Source organism: Cryptomeria japonica, chromosome 4 (genome assembly GCF_030272615.1).
Source record: "Cryptomeria japonica chromosome 4, Sugi_1.0, whole genome shotgun sequence".
NCBI classification, from domain to species: Eukaryota; Viridiplantae; Streptophyta; class Pinopsida; order Cupressales; family Cupressaceae; genus Cryptomeria; species Cryptomeria japonica.
In genome coordinates this window covers 656,147,928-656,169,351 of record NC_081408.1, presented here as the reverse complement: position 1 = coordinate 656,169,351, position 21,424 = coordinate 656,147,928, and the positions used below count along the sequence as shown (strand labels likewise).

Below are 21,424 nucleotides of genomic sequence, written 5' to 3'. Positions count from 1 at the left end.
TGCCTTTCAAGGCATACCTGAAGAAGCTCAAGAATTTTGGGAGGTACATCAAAAATTTGCAAAATCTTTTCTTACTTCCCAATCACTCAAATCTCCCAAATTTTGATTTTCTCATTGAGACGATGCCAGTCTCAACTACCTGACTGGTCAAACTTGGACCAAAAAATACAACTTGATTTTATCTTCCCCATGATTAACTAAGTCAACAGCACCACTTCTCATGTTCAAAGAACACCATAAATACATTTCAATAGACTTTGAATCTTCAGAGGCTTGAGGCAGCTCATCTAAGTCTTCTCATCATATTCAACTTCATACTCCTAACGAACAAAAATAGCCTACAATTGAAGAGTGAACTATCTAATTCTCAAAAATCTCCATGCATTCTTCCAACATTTTTTATCAAAACGAGGAAGCCCTAGAAATGGTACACTAATTCAGAGTGAGAAAGTCCCAGGAAGGGCAGGCTAAATTAGAGCAACAAAGCCTTAGGAGAGGGTATGCTCATCTAATCAATTCGGAGGAAAAAAATTCACTGAAGGAATTACCATGAGAGGGACTGCAAATCACCGTCAAATGAGAAAAATCACAGATCATAACCAAAAAAAAGAAAGAAAGAAAGGCAGAAATCAGAAGTCTGTTGCAGAATCCAAAAAGTAAAGATGAACAGTGACAGTACTGTGCAGTGCTGATGAACAGTGACAGTACTATGCAGTGCTGATGAACAGTGACACTACAGTGCTGTGTGGATAAAAATTTATAGTGGTCATTTTTTTGTGAAATCTAATTGTCAAATTTGTAAAATAAGCCCAATATTTTGCAAAACTATTGTCAAAACCTGCACTATATCAGTCTGCAATCGCTTATTTCTCTGTCAAAATCTGGAATCTTTTCCTATAAGTTAATCCCCTAGGGCCATTGTGGAAGCTGGTTGGCATTTTCTGTTAGTGTTTTATAGCTTCGGGAGCTATTTTCCCTTTGTTTAAGGCAGGTCAGCCTTCTTGTAAACAATAATATTTTATATCTTTTATTCTCTAAGGGGGGCCGACCTAGTGAAGAGGTCACCTATCCTTGTATATATGAGAGCTGATTTCATCTCATTTGATAATGAATTCAATCACTTCATTCTTACCTCCAGCAGTAGTTTGCCATTCCATTTGCAGTAGATCAGACTTCAAGAGGAAGCATATTTATTTGTACTTAGCATCAAGGAGTGATGCTATTATTCATTGTATTAATTCAGCCTTGAGTAAGGCCAGACTTGTAAGCAGATTTATGCTCTTAATCATTCAATATATGGAGATATATCTTGCTGGGTTTTTCTCACTCGAGTAGGAGGGTTTTCCCAAAGTATCTGTTGTGTTCATTGCTCTATGTGTTGTTGTATTTCTGCTTATTTCATTTCTGATCCTAAAACTAACATGGTATCAGAGCGGATTCAAGAGATCCGATCAGATTTAATTAAGCAGATTCTCTATGAAGTTCATTTTAGGCATTGAATCTTATGTAGTCTACTGGCGTGGTACTCAAGAGGAGGCATCTGTATTGGAGGCGGATAAGTGGAAAGTCGAGCATCTAGGGCCTGAACATTCGCGTCTACTACAAAGCTATTATCTTATCATACAGCACTGCGTGAGCCTGTAATATCCATCGGCAAATTACACAATCGACTCCCAGGGCTGCGGACACTATACATCACCAAGAATCGTGAAGGACAAACAGATCTGAGTATAGCGACTATCATTTGGAGTGACTCCTGATTTGCTCGTGGCTGCGTAGCCTCCGTGCTCTCGCCACTCACCAATCAGAGCTTTTCTCCACCTACAGATACTGAGTACTAGCGGCACCATTTGGAATGGAATTAGGACCCAAAAGGAAGCAAAAGTTGAAAATGCTGGCGGGACTATATCTAGTGAATAGAACTTCAGATTATTGTCCAAGGCGCCATCTTTTTGTAGTGAAGAGTAGCAGATCCTCCACAAACCTATATTTTAGGCACATCTATTCTCGTTGCAAGCGATCAACATTATTGAAGGCCCTATATTTGACTGCCTAGCCTGTGGTTCCTTCGTGATCGGGTAATCACATTTGCCGTTGCACAAAACAATTGCTAAGACAGGCGTTTGTTTTCCTGTTAAACTATTCTGACAGTCCATGGTGGCTTTAGTTGGTGTTGTGGGTTGTATCCTTGGCAGCATCGAATCTCACAGGTTGTCAAATTTAAAGGGATTGGTATTTCCATGATCGCTTCCATACTTGTGATCTGCGATTTCATTGTTTTGACCTCTGCAAGGTCGTGTGACAAATTTGTTGGTGGGCATACAAGGTGGCTCTTTTCGAGGTACTATTTCTTTCACTTTGAATCAACTATCTATCAGGCTGCTTGCTAGAGGTTTGCATGCTGGAGTGTACTCTTGCCTTGTGCCCCAGCTTACTTGAGCTGGTGATCAGACTATACCCATGGCTGGTGCATTATCTACTCACCCCATGCAAGGAGTCATTGACCAATCTCATTCACAGTGGTGACTATTTGCTTGGCGTTTGAGGTTACAACATTATTTCTATAGACAATTTTTGTAGAAGTCGCGTCTTGCTTGGAGATCAATCGGAGCACCTTATTTGCTATATTGGCCCCTCATTGTTTTTTGTTGATCCTTGTGAAGGAGTGCGGCATATTTTGGAGGATCCACATTGGCACTTCATTTGTTCAATACGCGTGCCATATGAGTTGGATCGTGGCTCCAGATGTAATTCAATTTCTTTGATGACATTGTCCTCAATGAAATCTTAGCTCCATGTTCCTGTGTATTTGATTGACTGGCCACTATTGCTTATGCTTGGCAAGCGTTGATATCCGAGGGCATTCACAGCTCCATCAGTCCTGGCAATCCTTGGCTCGCGAATTTATTCATTGGAGGCCCAAATTTCACTTCATCGGTAGTTGCACAGCATATATTTCATGTTTGTTCTACGTTGGGTGATCCGGTTCAGGCGGTTTGTAAGGTCGAGCCTTCAACCATTATTACTGGCAGATTGTTTGAATCAGCACTTTATTCATTTATTGGCAGCAGCACACATGCATTAAGTCACATCGATTTGTGCCTGAGATTGGAGTTTTCGTGGGATTGGGAATCAATCGAGCTCTCTTCTGGCTCATCCTCTCTTGTTTGTACCGATTATTCTATCGATCTGAGATTGGACCAATATATTTTGATAGTGGTCATTATATTTGGCATATGTTGCATGGTGTTTAGAGGTGATTTGAAGCACTTGGTGTCTTGGCCTTGGTGACATCATAAATGGCCGATTGGTGTGCTTCGTTGGTGACTTGCTTGACAAAGGTGCTTGGTGCTTCTATTCATATGTTACGGAATTTTGTTGTTGGTACATTCACCGTCTCAATGGAAGTTTGTTGTCCTATTTTGGGCACATCTGGAGCAGATCTGAATCTTTAGGTGCAAAGAGCGGGAAAGAAAAATTTGTGGATTGAGAGGAAGATTAGACAATAAAGAGATAAGTATTTCATACCCTTGAATAATGTTCATGAATCTTTTATGTAGTTATTTGGAATAGTGAATCATGTATGCTTCTAGCATTGGTATTTCTCTTCGAGATAGGTTGATTCTATGAACTATTAGTAATCTCCCTAAAGATGCTTCCAGAACGGATTAAGGAGCATAAGGATGATGAGAGATTGCATTCAAGGGAGGAAGAGCTTGATGCATCCTATGAGGAAGTCATGCAGGCTGAAGAATGGAGACACAACTTGCTGCCATGGAGCTGAGTTGGTGGCACATAACTGGAGACATCTCTCAAAGAGGAAGAACCTATTCAGATTGTCGTTGTGATCAATTTCTTCAAAGAGGAGGAATTAACATTCAGAGGGAGTCTAACAAACCAACAGAGGCAACCTTGGACGAGGAAGTCAGGAGGTTGATGCTAGTACTTGGAGCTTCAGAGGGAGTCACATCATCATGAAAATTCCTTGTAGTGTATATTTCTCTACGATGGAGAAATATGAGGTGAAAGCCCTTGTAGTGTGTATTTATCTGAGACGGAGAAATATGAGGTGAAAGCCCTTGTAGTGTATATTTCTCTAAGACGGAGAAATATGAGGTGTGATCCCTTGTTCATCTCTAAGACTAAGATGAGACGTCATGTTGAGAGACTCCATGACGACATCACCTTGAGAGACTCCGTGATGTACCCTTGTACTTGTGTTTCTTTCCACACATGAGAGTGTTGTGACCTAATCACACATCACCCCATCCCAGATAGGGACCCCCCTAGCTTTTAGGCCCCTTTTGGTCATTTGGGCTTGGTTTTTGTGTGTGTTGGTAGCAATCTCTTCAAATCTATCCGCGTTGCGGATGTTCGGGGGTCAGTTAGGGTTAATTTGCTTCTCTGTCAAGCAAATTCTATAAAGTCTAGGGCCTGTTTTGTCTTCTTTCTACGGTTTTGCCTTTTGTCCTAGATTTTAGGGGTTCCTGTTAGGATTTCAGGAAAACTGAGCATACGACTGGAATCAGGACCCTTCAAGGGACCTCCCAGTAAAATTTGAGCCCAAACGGGGCAACTTTCTATTTTTAGAAAGTCCCTATTTTTTAGGGATTTTTCCGAGTCCCGGAATGTCGCCATTTTGCCAAAAATCAAACTTACTATTTTTAGTAAGTTTCTATTTAAAGTAAGTCATTATTGCACCCTAATGGGGATCTAATACTGACACCTGGAAAGTTTCTATTTTTGGAAAGTCAGTACTGGCAGGGTCAGTTAAACAAGGCGACAGGGATCAGGCGTTCACAGACATTTCTAATTCTGGAAAGTCAGACAGCAGACAAAGATAGCCAGAAATGGGTCAAGTGTTGGAAATCCATGCCTAAAATGGAAAGCTCAGGAAAACACTTTAAAAGCACAAGAGGTCAAAATATTCTAAGTCTGGAAGCCATTCACAGGTGGGAAAATCCATGTGTCCATGGACATGTTGAAAATGCGCCCAAGTCTAGACTGGGGTGCCAAAACCAAGAAGCCATTCATAGGTGGGAAAATCCATGTCCCCATGGACATGTTGAAAATACACCCAAGTCTGGACTGGGGCGCCAAAACCAAGAAGGCATTCACAGGAGGAAAATTCCACCAATCCATGGACAGGGCTAAAATGCACCCAAGACTGGGTTGGGGCGCTGAAACCAAAAAGGCATTCACAGATGGAAAAATCCGTCACTCCATGGACATGTTGAAAATGCACCCAAGTCTGGATTGGGGCGCCAAAACCAAGAAGGCATTCACAGAAAGAAAACTCCACCAGTCCATGGGCAGGGCTAAAATGTGCCCAAGACTGGGCTAGGGCGCTGAAACCAAAAAGGCATTCACAGATGGAAAAATTCGTCACTCCATGGACATGTTGAAAATGCGCCCAAGTCTCGACTGGGGCGCCAAAACCAAGAAGGCATTCACAGGAGGAAAATTCCACCAGTCCATGGACAGGGCTAAAATGCGCCCAAGTCTGGGCTGGGGCGCTGAATTCAAGAATGCATTCACAAATGAAAAATCCATGAATCCATGAACGTAGTGAAAATTCCACCTGAGCTAAAAAATTGGAATTTTGCCTAAGGCATGGAATCCAAGGATTCAAGGAGGAATAAAAAAGCAAAATTCCCCTCAGGGGAATTTTCGAATATGCTATTTTTAGACACCAAATCCCGACCAAATGTGGAAAATTTTATAGATTCAAAATCAGGATGAAATTCTCCATCCAATGAGCCTGACACCTTCACCATGTACCTGACGCGACTTATGCAAAATAAGTTACACATGAGGTTATCTCCACAAGCAAGTGCCTTGGTCCAGAGGTATGGCGCTGCGTTCCTGCAATTCTCCAAATTCACCTATATCAGGATGCAAGGGTTCTCCTTCTAGTCTTACAAATTGCCCAGATATCCGTCAGACAAGCTTATATTGCTTGAGCTCATGAGGCAGTTAACTACCTATGATCAGCTACAAAAGAAGAAGAAGAAGAAGAAGCAATCTATTGAATTTCCAATTGTCTTGGGGGATTTCATGGAGATATGCCCAGGTTTGGAGGCTATTGAAAGTGCAGCAGGGGAATTGGCATTCTATTGCCTACCATTTTACACATCCAGGGCCCAATATGATCCTTACAGCCATATTAGGAAGGTTGCTGGTGTCAAATTCATACACAGATTCCACTTAGAGGATTACTGGGCAAGTGTCAAGGATGACCTTGAGGTCAGGAGAAAATGCATTCCAGACTACCCCTCGACACCATCAAAATAAGTGAAATTCATCAGGTACCGGACCAGAGTTTCGTGACTCGCGGCGAGTCACGCGAGTCAGCAGGCCGGGTGATCTCCGCCGGGTCACGGCGACCCTGACCCGAGCCCAGACGAGTCACAGGGTGTGACTCACCTGACTCGCCGAGTCAACGAGTCACCCCCTGACTAGCCGAGTCAACAAGTCGTGACCCGGTCGGCGCAGCTGGCAAAAAGTGGACGCAAAAACAAAAAAAATACAACACATTTTTATTATGTTTTGTGCCATTTACCTTTGTTATAACCCTAAAAGGGATTGCCATTCAGTTTTATGAGTGGAAGAGAGGAAAAATGAGAGGAAGAGAGGAAAAAAGAGAGGCATAGTTTTGCAACTAGCTGAGAGGAACAGGTGAAAAGCTTGCACAAATCACATTGGGGCAGCACTACAGTTGCATTGAGAGCATCAAGGAGCTCATTTCAAACACTTGTCAACAAATTTGAAAGAGGTAAGTGTTAATTTTTATTGATTATGTTGGTTTTTCTTCTATATTTATGGATTTTTTCATTTTTTTGTTTTTTTTTTTTAACTTCAACTTTCCAAATCTATATTGTTGCTTGCATACTTCAATGATTCAATCACAATGACATAAATAGAACAATAGCATAGCAAACCCTAGACTTTTTTTTTTGAAAAAATTGTATACATGTATTTATAATTTTTTCTAAAAAAAATCTAGGGTTTGCTCATTTTTCTGAATTGTTAATTTCTTTCTTTGAAATTTGAAAATTTTCAAGAAAAAACACAATGCACAAATTAGTCTTTGCTGATTTTTTTTAATTAGTTTAAAATTTTAAATTTAAAACTTTGTCAAACACAATGCTCAAATGGTGATTTGTAAAATTGTCTTATTGCAGCAGCCCTCACGTTTTGAAAACAATTTTTTTTCCTAATGGCTCATCCTAATCCTCCACCTAGGAAACATGGTCAAAAAGATGAGGCATGGAAATACACTGAAGAATTCCCTGGTAGACAAAGAAATCAAACCAAGTATATGTTTTGTAAGGAAATTAACCATGGGGGTATAAATAGATTAAAATATCATATTGCTGGCATACGTGGTCATGATACTGAGCCTTGTGACAAGGCAACTCCCGAAGCAATCCGTTTTTGTTACGTCCTATTAGAAAACTTTGAAATACATAAGCAAACAAAAAAAAGACAAAGAGAGGAGTTATGTCATATTGGTTCCCCTCCACCCACATCCGCATCCAGCTCCGCATCCACAGCTGCATCCATAGGTTGTGTTGGAGAGGGTTCTTCTATGCCTCCCTTTCGTCCTAGTGCTTCTGCTAGTGCCAGTACTTCTATTCCTACTCCTAGTCACATTTTTGGTCCTAGAGTGCGGAAATCCAAGATAGACAATTTTTTTGTACCACGCACTACTCCTGGCGCACAACCCTCGCTTGAGAGCATGTCTTGGAACGAGGAGGTCCATGATGCAGGAAGAAAAGCAATTTGCAAGTTTTGGTACTTCTGCAACATTCTATTTATTGCAGCCAGGTACTTTTTTATTTGATTGTTTTAAATTAAAATTTAAAATTTTATGGTTTGAATTTGAAAGTTGAAATTGAAATTGAACTTTTCTTATTTAATCTATTTCAATTTGTGACAGGTCTCCTTATTGGCAAGGCATGATTGATGCAGTAACCATTTGTGGGCCGGGGTTTAAAGCCCCTAGTGATAATAAGTTGAGTGGCCCTCTCTTGTTGGAAATGGTGGAAGATATGAAAGTTGACCTAGAGGACCACCGCCAATCTTGCAACCAGAAGGGTTGCACCATTATGACAGATGGTTGGACTGATAGGAGGAATAGAACACTCCTAAATTTTCTTGTTTCCAGCAGAGGTGATTGATCATTTTACTTCTCTATATGCATTGTGATTGAAATTGAATAATTTACATTCTAATTTATTGATAATTAATTTGTTTTATTTTCAGGATCCACCATGTTTTTGAAGTCCATCGATGTTTCCTCACATGTCAAAAATGCGGCATACTTATGTGAGGCTATTGAGCAAGTTATAGATAAGGTGGGGGAAGAAAATGTGGTGCAAGTGGTGACGGATAATGCAGCAAGTTATGTTGCTGCAGGTAAACTTTAAAAGTTTTCTTTTAAGTTTTAACTTTTAACTTTTAAACTTTTAAGTTTTTAACTTTTAAATATTAATGGTAAAATTTCTTGATACTTATCACATCTAATTCTTTAACTAATTTAAAATTGTTGCAGGAAAACTTTTGATGGAGAGGCACCCAAAAATCTTTTGGTCTCCATGTGCGGCCCATTGCCTTGACCTCATGCTGGAGGATATAGGTAAGCTTGGATGGGTGAAAGAATGCGTTGAAAGGGCCAAGAATATATGCAAATTTATTTACAATCATGCATTGGTCCTTAGCATTATGAGGCAATACACGGGGGAAAGGGAGTTGGCTCGTCCTGGTATAACGAGATTTGCCTCAAATTTCCTCACATTGAAATCCTTGTTAAAATCAAAGGCATCTTTGAGGCGCATGTTTGTTGGTGAGGAGTGGACTTCCTCATCCTATGCTACGACCACTGCAAGGATGGATGTAGTAGATTGCATTTTTGATGAGCCAGCTTTTTGGATCCCTTGTGCAGAGATCGTGCAAGTAATTTTATAAATTTATAATATTATATGCATATTTTTGTTTTGTTTTTATTGCGCAACTTTGCAATTTTTCTTATTTTCATGCACACTTGTGAGTTAACTATTTTTGTTTAACATTATTTGCAGGTCACTGAGCCCCTAGTAATTCTCCTACGAGTTGTTGATGGGGAGAAGGCCGCTATGGGCTACATATATGAGGGCATGGATAGGGCCAAGGAGGCCATTAGATCCATATATGCTGGAGTTGAGGATAAGTATAGGCCCATTTGGGACATAATTGATAGACGATGGCATAACCAACTTCATAGGCCCATCCATGCAACAGCTTATTACCTCAATCCATCATTTCGTTTCCGTGCTGATTTCAAAGCGGATGAGGAGGTTCTTAGCGGGCTATATTTAGTAGTACAACGGATGGGCACTGATACCACAGCTACACTTCTCAAGATGGATGCATTTAATAATGCATCATGGGCAATCTTTGCCAGCCAATTGTGCAAAGAGGGTCGGACAAAATTGCAGCCAGGAAGAAAATTCTAAAGTTTATGACATGCATTTTAATTTTTCATTTTATAATCTACCTTTAAAGTTGGAAATGAGACTAATGTTTTTTTCTTTTCCTTATCTCAAATAGATGGTGGCAAATGTTTGGGCCTTCAACCCCAAACCTTCAAAAAATTGCCATCCGCATATTGAGTCAGCCGTGCAGTGCTTCTGGATGTGAGCGCAACTGGAGCATGTTCGAGCACATCCACTCGAAGAGGCGAAATAGATTGTCTGTGGAGAGGTTGAATGATCTAGTCTTTGTTCATTACAACCTCCGTCTGAGGACCAGACAGATTTTGGACAATGACTCCTCTCCGATCACTCTAGAGGAAGTCGACCCCGAGTCCGATTGGCTCACTAAGTCCACCGATCCAGTCTTCACTGATGAGGACCTTGAGTGGGTTGACCAGGCAGACAGAGAGGCTGAGGCTGTGGCTATGGCAGAGGAGGAGGATAGAGCACGATCAGGCACAGCACCTATGGCTACTCAGACTGGCACATCACAGGCAGAGACTATGGCTACTCAGTCATCCAGGACCTACCTTAGATGCCTTTGTAGGAGGCAGATAGACGAGGCTGAGCTAGAGCCTGAACCATAGACTTGTTTTTTTTTACACTTTATAGTTAAATATATGTTTGGGAACATTTGAAGTCATGGATTTTATATTATACATTGGACAACATTTATAACTCTATATATCTATGTTTTCTAATTCCTTCAGCTACAATTTACATTTCTACGCATGTGATGGATGTATGTTTATGTATGTGATCAAATTAGCTTCTATTTGATGATGTTATAGTGTCTTTAAGCTTAATTCAATAATGGGTGTATGAAACAAGTTTTAAATCGTTAAAAATCTCTAAATTTCAAGGGTTTTCTTATTTTGCCAAGTCCTTGCCGAGTCAGAGCCGAGTCACGAGTCGAGTCAGCCTTGCCGAGTCAGAGCCGAGTCCGAGTCTGGGAACTTTGATTTTTAGACACCAAATCCCGACCAAATGTGGAAAATTTTATAGATTCAGAATCGGGATGAAATTCTCCATCCAATGAGACTGACACCTTCACCATGTACCTGACGCGACTTATGCAAAATAAGTTACACATGAGGTTATCTCCACAAGCAAGTGCCTTGGTCCAGATGTATGGCGCTGCGTTCCTGCAATTCCCCAAATTCACCTACATCAGGACGCAAGGGTTCTCCTTCTAGTCTTACAAATTGCCCAGATATCCGTCAGACAAACTTATATTGCTTGAGCTCATGAGGCAGTTAACTACCTATGATCAGCTACAAAAGAAGAAGAAGAAGAAGCAATCTATTGAATTTCCAATTGTCTTGGGGGATTTCATGGAGATATGCCCAGGTTTGGAGGCTATTGAAAGTGCAGCAGGGGAATTGGCATTCTATCGCCTACCATTTTACACATCCAGGGCCCAATATGATCCTTACAGCCATATTAGGAAGGTTGCCGGTGTCGAATTCATACACAGATTCCACTTAGAGGATTACTGGGCAAGTGTCAAGGATGACCTTGAGGTTAGGAGAAGAATGCATTCCAGACTCCGCCTTGACACCATCAGAATAAGTGAAATTCATCAGGTACCGGATCAGGTGAAGGACGATTCAGATTTGACGCAACTCGAATTCGAGAAAGTGAAGGATCAACCTATCCAGTTGCCAGATTGGTCAAAGCCTGAGGTAGATGATTTGAACATCTTAGCTAGACCAGTGCTAAAATTCACCAAGCACTGGATTGACAGGCAGATAAGAAAGTTGGTAGAAGACAATGTCCATTTGACGTACCAACTTATGGGAAATCTGGACTCCCACAGCAAGGCTATTGAAAGCTCTTCACAGGTTCAGGTAGGAAGAGAAGCCCGGATGGACAAAGGAAAAAATGCTCCAAAGAGGCCAAGAGCAACAAAGATGAAGGATATCCAGCAGGAAATCCCACACGAAGTTCAACAGGAAGCCCAGCAAAAAGAACCTCCACAAAAGAGAGCAAGGACAGGAAGGGAGCATTCACCAGTTAGCTCCTCGAGCGTACGGGAAGTGGAGATGTTTCCACATCCCATAGACACACTCCCAAGGAACATTCCAACATCAGATATACTCAGCATCAATGCTTCACAAGGCCATCACCAACCAAGAAACCAAAGGCAAGAAAGTCCCCCGCACCAGGAAGAAGTTCACCAGGATAGCTTCGTGGAGACTATCCTTGGTGAAATCGAAGAGGAATCTCAGGAACAGGTACATGCAAACAATCATAGCCATTCCATCCCCACGCCTGATTGGTTGATAGGCAGATTGGGGAATGAAGCAGAAGGAGGAACCAATCATGCTCAAGAGTTAGAACAATTATTGAAGAGGATGGATCGACCACCTAAAAGGAAGGCTCCCCGAAAGTTTTCCAAGGTAGTCAGGGAAGAATCCGGATCCCGAACTTTGCACATCGCTGAACCTGCAGTGGATAAAGATAGGAGTGAGATTAGGCAGGAGGAATACGTCATCAGACAGATTGATCTTGGCCATGCTTCCATCGGTCAAGTTGTGGGGGATTTTGAAGATTCCTCCTTAGCCATGAAGGAGAAGTTGCTGAAGTCAAAGGCAAAATGTAAGCGGCTGAGGGAGGAAAATAGATTCTTATGTGAATACGTCAGGAGTTTCAAAAGACCCCTCAGGGAAGCAGATCCTTCATCCACTCCTCCTCCCTTCCTTCCCAAGGAAGTAGTTGATGATGCAGAACTTATTAGGACAATGGCACAAAATTCTCGAGAATGGGTGGAGGATGTCTATGCTTAGGCGGGAAAATTAGTTGAGGCTCTAGCTCAGCTTCATTCGAGGTTCGTGGCCCTCCTAAGCAAATTAGAGATAGCGGAAGGACTATGGGAGGATGTGGATGTTTACCAAGACTTAACCATTTCCCGGCTCAAGGCTCTGACGAAAACTCCAAGGCAAACCCTAGTGGACGGGAAAGTGATCCAAGAGAATGAAGCCTATGACTTTCCCCGATGGTTCTGTGCCATCTGTTCAGGAAAGAACACCCTTGACAAATTCAGCATTGATTCTGTCACCTTGAAGGAGTCTATCAGAGGGATACAGGAAGAAATCCTTAGTGCCATGGAAGCTTTATTTTCAAGGAAACTCAGTGACGGAGGAATAACGGTGAACTCCTTGAAATCCCAGTTGCACGATTTCTTCTTCGTCGATTTGTTCCCTAAGGAACATTTTGCAAATGTTTCTTCATTCTCCAGTATGATGAAGAAAACGCAGGAAGTCATGGCAGAGTGGGAGAGCTTCTTTTCCAGAAGCGAAGAAGAAATTGCCTTGATGGAATTCAACATTGAGAACGTGCCAAGTGTCTCCATCGGAGAACTAGAAGCCTTCGTCGGTAGATTCATTGCATACGCCATTAATGAACAAGATAATGGTCGTCCATTTTTGGACGAAAGTCTTTTGACTGAATAGTGATGGCGTATTTATTGTTGAAGGAATATTGCCTAGGCGTGGACCAGTCAACGCATGCCACCACCGGATAAGGAATCTTCTTGCATGACGCCTTCTCATTATGGTTTTATGACAGATTCTTCGTGCATGTCGCCGTCACTTGGCGAATGACGGGCATTTATGATGGTGTTGGTTATATTCTGCGCATGGTCAGCATCATGAGGCATTAAAGTGGGCGCTATTTTAAGCTCTTTTAATTAATTGTGCATGGGCATAATGGGTTATTAATTGCAGATTCCCACCTTGTTGCACCTTGAGTGGGGAATCTTTAGGGCAAACCCTAATTAGGGTTTTTGCATGTAATCATGGCTTGAGGCCTATATAAGGGGGTGACCCCCTCATTTGTAATCAGGAGAGACTATCGTCTGAGATTGTTGCTAAGAGTTTTTTGAAGCAAACACTTAATACATTGTTCAATTGTTGGTGTGTCCTCGTGTTGTTATGGAGCTCGCATGGTCTCATTCTCTTCATAGATTAGAGTTGTTTTCATATTGTTAGACGAACTGTATTTGATAGGATTGCTTGTTGCAAAATTTGTGCTCATACGTTTGGTATGCAGCTGATTGTTGCGTACCGTGCAAAGTTAGCCTGAGTCTCCATTAAATGTGTATGTCTAACTTCGATTATCAGGAGAAGTTGTTTGATTTGATGGTTTCTCTTGATGATCTAAAAATCCTTAAACACACCCCCTGAAGATTGCACCGCCTTCATGTAGTTGTGTGTTGCTGGCAAAGCAAAGCGTGGTTGGATTTTGCAAAGTTATCCCGTCTCTTTGTTCATAGGATTAGATTACTTTTAGTTTAATCTTTCTCTACCCTATTCCTATTTACTTCCTACATAATTCAAAGTCCAAAGATCCAAAACAAGAGCTTTTATTGCAAATCATCCGTACAAAAGATCCTTGAGCTTGTATAAGTTTCTTCAACATATGTAAAGCCCCTTGGGTTATCAGCAAACCCATCAAACAACTGAGTCACATCCACACACTGAAGGAACCTTGGGAATTAGCCGTTTGAACTTTAAGTAATCCTAGCATACGGACTAATCTTGATCAAGAGAGGATAAGGTGACCGTTGGTGACTTTATTCTGTGTTAGACGAGGTCATAAAAAACACGTCAACAGGGAGTAGCCATGGTGGACGTCATGTTGAGAGACTCCATGATAAACACTTGTACATGTGTTTCCTTCCACACATGGGAGTAGCCATTGTGGAATTCATGTTGAGAGACTCCATGACGACATCATGTTGAGACTCAGTGATGAACTCTTGTACATCTCTGAGATTGAGATGTGGTTTTTTTTTATGGGTGTAGCCATTATGGGCGTCATGTTAAGAGACTCCATGACATAGATATCTGGAAAATACCTCCATAGCTAAGAGGGAGTGTTAGTGTTTTATAGCTTCGAGAGCTATTTTCCCCTCGTTTAAGGCAGGTCGGCCTTCTTGTAAACAGTAATATTTTATATATTTTATTCTCTAAGGGGGGCCGACCTAGTGAAGAGGTTGAAGAGCACACAGTTATACTGAGAGGGGGGGGTGAATAAGGTATAACAACCAATTTAAACTTTTCCAACTTCAAACACAAGTATATAACTTATCTCATTAACATATTCATTGCATACCAACATTCATATATGATCTAACTAATATGAACACAAGTAGAACACAAGATATATACGTGGAAACCCTTACAAGAAAAAACCACGGCAATAAATGCTTTTATAAATTTCTTTTACACTGTTTGTAGGCACCAACCCCTAACTCTATTTGTGAGCACCAACTCCCAAATCCAATTTCGTGAGCACCAACCCACTGGAAGCACCAACTCCAAAATCTGATTTCGTGAGCACCAACCCACTGGAAGCACCAACTCCCAAATCTGATTTCGTGAGCACCAACTCCCCAATCCAGAATTAGTGAGCACCAACCCACTTTATATAAATCTGAATTTCCATCTTGACAATGTTGCTATCTCAACTGATGATGGGCAGTTTAATCTTTTGAATATATTTCTTCCTCACAAGCATATATTCTTCTTCATAAAACTGTTATATTATCTTCCACAAATCTGTTATGATCTCTTCATAAATCTGCCATAATTCTTCTTCAAAATCTGCATTGAAATCTTTCTTATATCTGCTGTAAATTCTTCCTTAAATCTGCTATCATAATGATCTTCACAACATACACTATATCTTTTGCAAAAATTCTGACCATGAAAGTATTTACAAATCTGCTGTATACTTCATTACAAACCTGCAGAAACAGTCTTTTCTTCAATTCTGATATAATATCCTCATAGGTCACCCTCTCTACTTCTGAAGCATAATCATATAAACTTTATTCAAGTTTCTTTTTATCTCTACAGCATATTCTTCTTCATCAAAACTATCTGGAATATTACTTCAGAAAATATCACTCACAGCATTACACATAAGTGTAGATATTCTATATTTTATTCTTCACATCCACTATAATACACTTTACCCACACAGCATGTTCGTCTGAATTTTCTTCTGTCTAAATTATATTTTCAGAATTACTTACTCACCTTGCACATTACTCAATTAATTGCAACAGCCATAGATTTTACTCACATATTCCACACATATTTTTCTTCAGATTCCACGTATTTTCTCCACTCTTATCTCACATTCTTTTTATATCTTTCCTAATACTTTGAAGTGACATATCTTTTAGAAACTAAGAGACACGTCCCTATTAAGCAAACTGAGATTTCATTTATGAAATCGCACCTCTTCTTATTTTCCTTAACATACATCACACCCGTATTATCTTCTCTTTTAACAATTCACACCCTTTTGGAAATACCAATCGAAACTCTTCATATTAATTGTTTATTATTAATTGCCACTTTATATTCCTTTTTATTTAATCGCTGCCTTACTTATGACTATACAAGTCATTACGTAGGATGATCTTTTTGTCTTTTAGTGGGGGCCAGCATAATGAGGTGGGCCCCTTTTTTTATTTCTTTTATTTTTTACATGTCTTTTTCTGTTTTGTCTTTTTCATTGGTTGCTGTTAATGAATAACTTTGTGAACTACGTATTAATTATTGACTACGTAGCTGTCACACAGAACCACGATTTGCTACAGTATCAGATCGGTATGTTATAATATCTTAGAAATACGGTATGCTACAGTATCCATTCACAGGCATATAAATACAATTGGCTGTATGTCGTGCCGCCTCCTAGCATATATCAGACCAGTGTAAATCTGTGTGATAATATTTGCATATTTTTACTGCTTTTTACATACTATTCTCTGTAGACAATACATGCCATTTACTGGAACTGTTCACTGCTGTATAATTCACTGCTGGGACTATATAATTTACTGTTTTCTGTAGGCCCTTTTACTGCTGTGTACATACTATGCTTTGTAGCCATTTACTGCTGTATATACAGTATTGCCAATCATAAATATATGCTTTGTACACCCGACTGTGGCATCAAGACAATAAAGTATACTAATTATTTTGACATCAATAACAACATTTCCATCAGAGGTCGTCTATTCCATTTGCAGCAGATCAGACTTCAAGAGGAACCATATTTATTTGTACTTAGCATCAAGGAGTGATACTATTATTCATTGTATTAATTCAGCTTTGAGTAAGGCCAGGCTTGTAAGCAGATTTCTGCTCTTAGCCATTCAATATATGGAGATATATCTTGCTGGGTATTTCTCCCTCGAGTAGGAGGGTTTTCCCAGGGTATCTGCTGTGTTGTTGTATTTCTGCTTATTTTATTTCTGATCCTAAAACTAACATTTTCTGCATCAACAAAGGGATTTTAGAAACTGCATTTACAACCCCAATGACCACAACTTAGACTTTAAATGGGGTGGAATGGAGCACATGAACATGAACATAAGCAATAGCAGGATGCACATGAGGGGCTTGGTGTCTAAAACACAACCACAATGATAAACCAGCATAACTGTAATGAGACAATTGCTTCCATAGATGGTGAAGGCAACATAGAGTTTTCCATCACAGATGCTACGGACGAAATGGACAAGGAGGTTGATGGCATGGCATCCAATGAGAATGCTAACAATAACAATAACAACAATATCCTAACAGTAATAATACACTGGGAGCCCTAGAAGGGTATTTCAGAAACACGAAGGAAGTATTCAAAGAGTGGCAAGCAATGTGATAACCCCTACGGTATCACCTGATGTAAAATTATTTAATAATGTTAATGTAGTTACATAAATCTGTCCATTTTAATTAAATGAATATTTGCTATTTATTTGATTAAAAATCCACAAACCATCAGTTAATTAAATTAATATTTAATTAATTCATCTTCAAACATTCTCCTATTAATTAAATAAATTATTCAATTTATTTTAATTAATTCATTAAACCAAATTCACAATCAATTAAATGAATAAATCCTATTTATTTAATTTAATCCCCTTTCTTCTTTTAAATAAATTAAATTAAACATTTATTTAAATCATTAAATCCCCTCCCACTTGCATTCTCCTAAAAATGCAACTTGCACCTATTTGTTGAAAAAAATGTTTTATTTTAATAAAAATCCTATTTTCCTTCACCCACCAAACCCACTTGCAATCCTAATCCCCTTCTAGATTCTTCTAAACCCCTTTCTAATTAGCCTAATCCATCTCCTAAATATTGTCACATCCCTAAGCAACTTGGAGTCGCTTCTCAGAGACTTCAAAGTCTTTGAAAAGCATTTAATGCTTTGTGTGTTCAACAATTTAACCTCTAAAGTCTTCCAAACCACTTATGGCTCTTACATGACCATTAATGGTTAAATCCACTTGCACCCATGGTTAGAGACTTTGACCCCTAACTTAACCCTCATGTGACTCATGTGTCTCCTCAAGCATTTATTGCTTTGACCATGGTTATCCCTTTAACCTTTGCACAAGAGTTTATCCATTGGATAAAAGCATTATTCTTTGGATAATGAATTTATTCACTCAACCCAGCCTTAACCTTAACTCCCAAGTTAACTCTCAGGTTATGTCAAGCATTTAATGCTTATTCCTTCTCCTCACAACTCGTCTCATGTTGACACTTGTCATCCTGAGATTGGGTTGAAAGCCCTCACATGGATTCAATCCTGACCCTTGTTAAGATTACTCAATCTCAACCATCCATTACTCCATTTTTCCTATAAATAGAGCCCATTTCTTCATAATCCAGATCCTGAAAACTTTTACGCATCATTTACATTATAGTCATTTTTAGAGAGCATTAGATAATCAATCATATTCACTCTTTTGTTTTAAAATCAACACTAGCTAATTAGATAATCTCTTGTTTTAGCTTTTGTTCACATTCGCATAACATTTTAGATTAATCATCATTTCAATCTTGAATCTTCACAAGGCATCCATAGTGCAAAAAGTTGTTGAGAGCTACACTAATTTGGAACTTGGAGAGGAGAGGAACAAGGGAGAAGGAGCGAAGAGCATGTTAGAAGGCATTTGGAGATGCCTTGTTGTATTTGCTTCCATAGTTAAATATTTCATCATGTTTTTAGTGTCTCTTTTGATATGCCTGCTTCGACTAGTTTTTGGTTGATTGACACTAGCATCTATCTTTGTTTCGTGTGTTTTTGTGTGTTATACGACCACAGGGTTTAGTCTAACATTGTTCATTTTGCAGAGCATCAGTTAATATATGGATTAATTAAATAAGGTTATTGTAAATAAATGATTAAAATGATAATATAAGTAATATATTAAAAATAAAGGAAATATATTTAATATATAATAATAAAGAAAAATATTATTTAATATTTAATATATTTTAAATGGCAATATAACAATGTAATATTTAAAGTATTTAAAACACCCATATTCAAAGCACAATGTAATTAAACTATAACGAGCCCTCCCCCCCAATTACCCCCGCACGAAATGGTGCGACGCTGGGCTGCGATTACCATCGCATCCCTGCATGCGAAAGGGGACCCATGGAGGGGTACAACCCTTCACGGGGTATAAAGGGGGCAGCAGCACGCAGATTGAAGGGGGAGGAAGGCAGCGGAAGGTATAAGGAGAGATTGCGATCAGTAGAGGCAACCACAGATCGGAAACTACTGCTACGAATAGAACAGGTAAGTAATGAAGTAATATATGTTAATGCTTATTTACTGTATGTTAATGCTTATTTACTGTATATATTAATGAATATAAGTAATTAATATGTTAATGCTTATTTACTGAATATATTAATGAATATAAGTAATTAATATTCTAATATATACATTAATGAATGAATATTTTAATACAAATGTAATGAGTGAAATTAATGCATATTTACATATTTTAATGAATGTAATTAATGCATATTTAATATATATATGTTAACGAATACATATTAATGAATAGTTAGGAATATATGTCAATAAATAAATGTGAATATATGATAATGGATGTTTCCTGAATATACGTTATGGAATACATGTTAAGTTAGGAACATGTAAATGTAGATTATGAAATGGAAAATAGTAATAAATTGTAAAATGTAATATAAATGTGATAGTATGATGGAGGCTATAGGGAGGAAACTCCCTTATAGCCTAATGGAGGAATCATGATAATCTCTGGTAGGCAGTATATAATGAATATCTATATGCATATATGTATGGCTTGGTTGACAAAGTTCATCCAAGAAGAGACGGATCTGGTCGGTCCCCTCTGGTAGACTTGGATGATGGGATGCATCATCCAAGGCAAGGAATTGACATATGGTCTTCCTTGGATGGCTTGAGTGTAACCCAAGACAGGAGTCAAATTAACCTTCGATTTCCTGGATGGCTTGGGTGTAAGTAGTTGCATCCAAGACAGGAATCAAATTAACCTTTGATTTCTTGGATGGCTTGGGTGTAAGAAATTACACCCAAGTCAGGAATCGAATTCACCTTCGATTTCCTGGATGGCTTGGAACCAAGATGGGTTCCAAGAAGGCGAGCTTCACAGCCGCCTAAGGACATATCTCCGTATGGCATTCGTATCTTTTTTATTAGATAAGAATCGTGATTAGTGTTAATTAAGTATTTTAAAATGAATTTGCAAGTTGAATTTTATATATATATATATATATATATATATATATATATATATATATATATATATATATTTGTTGTATTCTAACAATCTGTTTTGCAGGACAGTGATCCCTAACTAGTAGGGACATTACAGGCAAAACTAGCAGCATGAGTATTTAGGTGTGTCATTGTTCCTTCCATTTTTGAATTCCCCTCCCATCATTAGCCCCAGCAATGTTGGGTGGCTCAGCAGCAACACAAAATGGAGGCCTAGTTATAATTTTATTGGCATGGCTTAGTTAAGGAGTCATGAGATAGTTTGATGCAATGTCCCTTTCTAGATTTTATAAATACACAAAGTTTCTTTTGTATTGTGATTTTGTAAACAACAATACTAGATAACTGAAATACTTAACCCATATTTAATACAAAATATTATGCAATACCAGATTATCTACAATTGCTAGATTGCAATAATATTTCCACTGATAATCCTTGAAATTCAGTAAATTGGCCGAATATTAATTCAATATAGCACAATCAACAAAACCCACACATAATTTTTGAATATCATATATGATAATATAGATCTACTCACAAGCTGGCAGATATAGATTCCAAGAAAGCCTGTTCAGTAAGCTGTGACTGGGCTCACAATGCCTTGGAAGACTTGTACGGGTGTCATACAACACTCCCCAAAAGCTGTGATCAATAAACAAGAGTACAGCAAACTATGTAATCTTTATGCTCAATAATAATATGGTACAGCAGCTCCAATATAAAATGCCGGAATAGGAAATATAGGAGCAATTCCTCTAAAGGCTGCACTGAAACTACCAAAAGCTATGGCTAGCTTTATTAGAATATTTAATTATATTTTAGTCACCTATATTTAGTTCCTTGTTTAATGGTCATTTAGCTTTTTAGTTAATTAGTTTTTAAGTTTTATTTAGCATTTAGCATTAGCTTTTTCTTTTTAGTTAATTAGCTTTTAAGCTTTTTTTAGCCTTTAGCTTTTTAGTAGTTCACTTTAAACGACTTGTTCATAATTTAGAACATCATCCTTGTAATTTCTTTATATACGTTTGTATATTGTTGAATAGATTATCCGATTATTGGATCATTCATTCAATTTATTTTTCATGGTAGCAGAACAGGTCGATGGGATTCTTTAAAGTTTGGCGAATTTTTTAATAAAAATTCATGGCCTTCTTTCTGGAATATTTTCCAGATTTTTTTTATTGTTTTTTTATAAAAAAACGATTTTCCTTTTTTGAAAGCTTTTTGAGGGTTTCGAGGGTTTCTCGTTCATGGGCGAATTTATTTGTGTTGGGCAGCAGTTCATG

The 21,424-nt window shown here is 38.8% G+C and overlaps 1 protein-coding gene across 1 annotated transcript in view; it reads right to left on the bottom strand.

The window, feature by feature from the left end:
• Positions 1–21,424, bottom strand: part of LOC131053574 (3-hydroxyisobutyryl-CoA hydrolase 1) — a 236,623-nt gene that overhangs the window by 132,058 nt on the left and 83,141 nt on the right. The window lies entirely within an intron of this gene.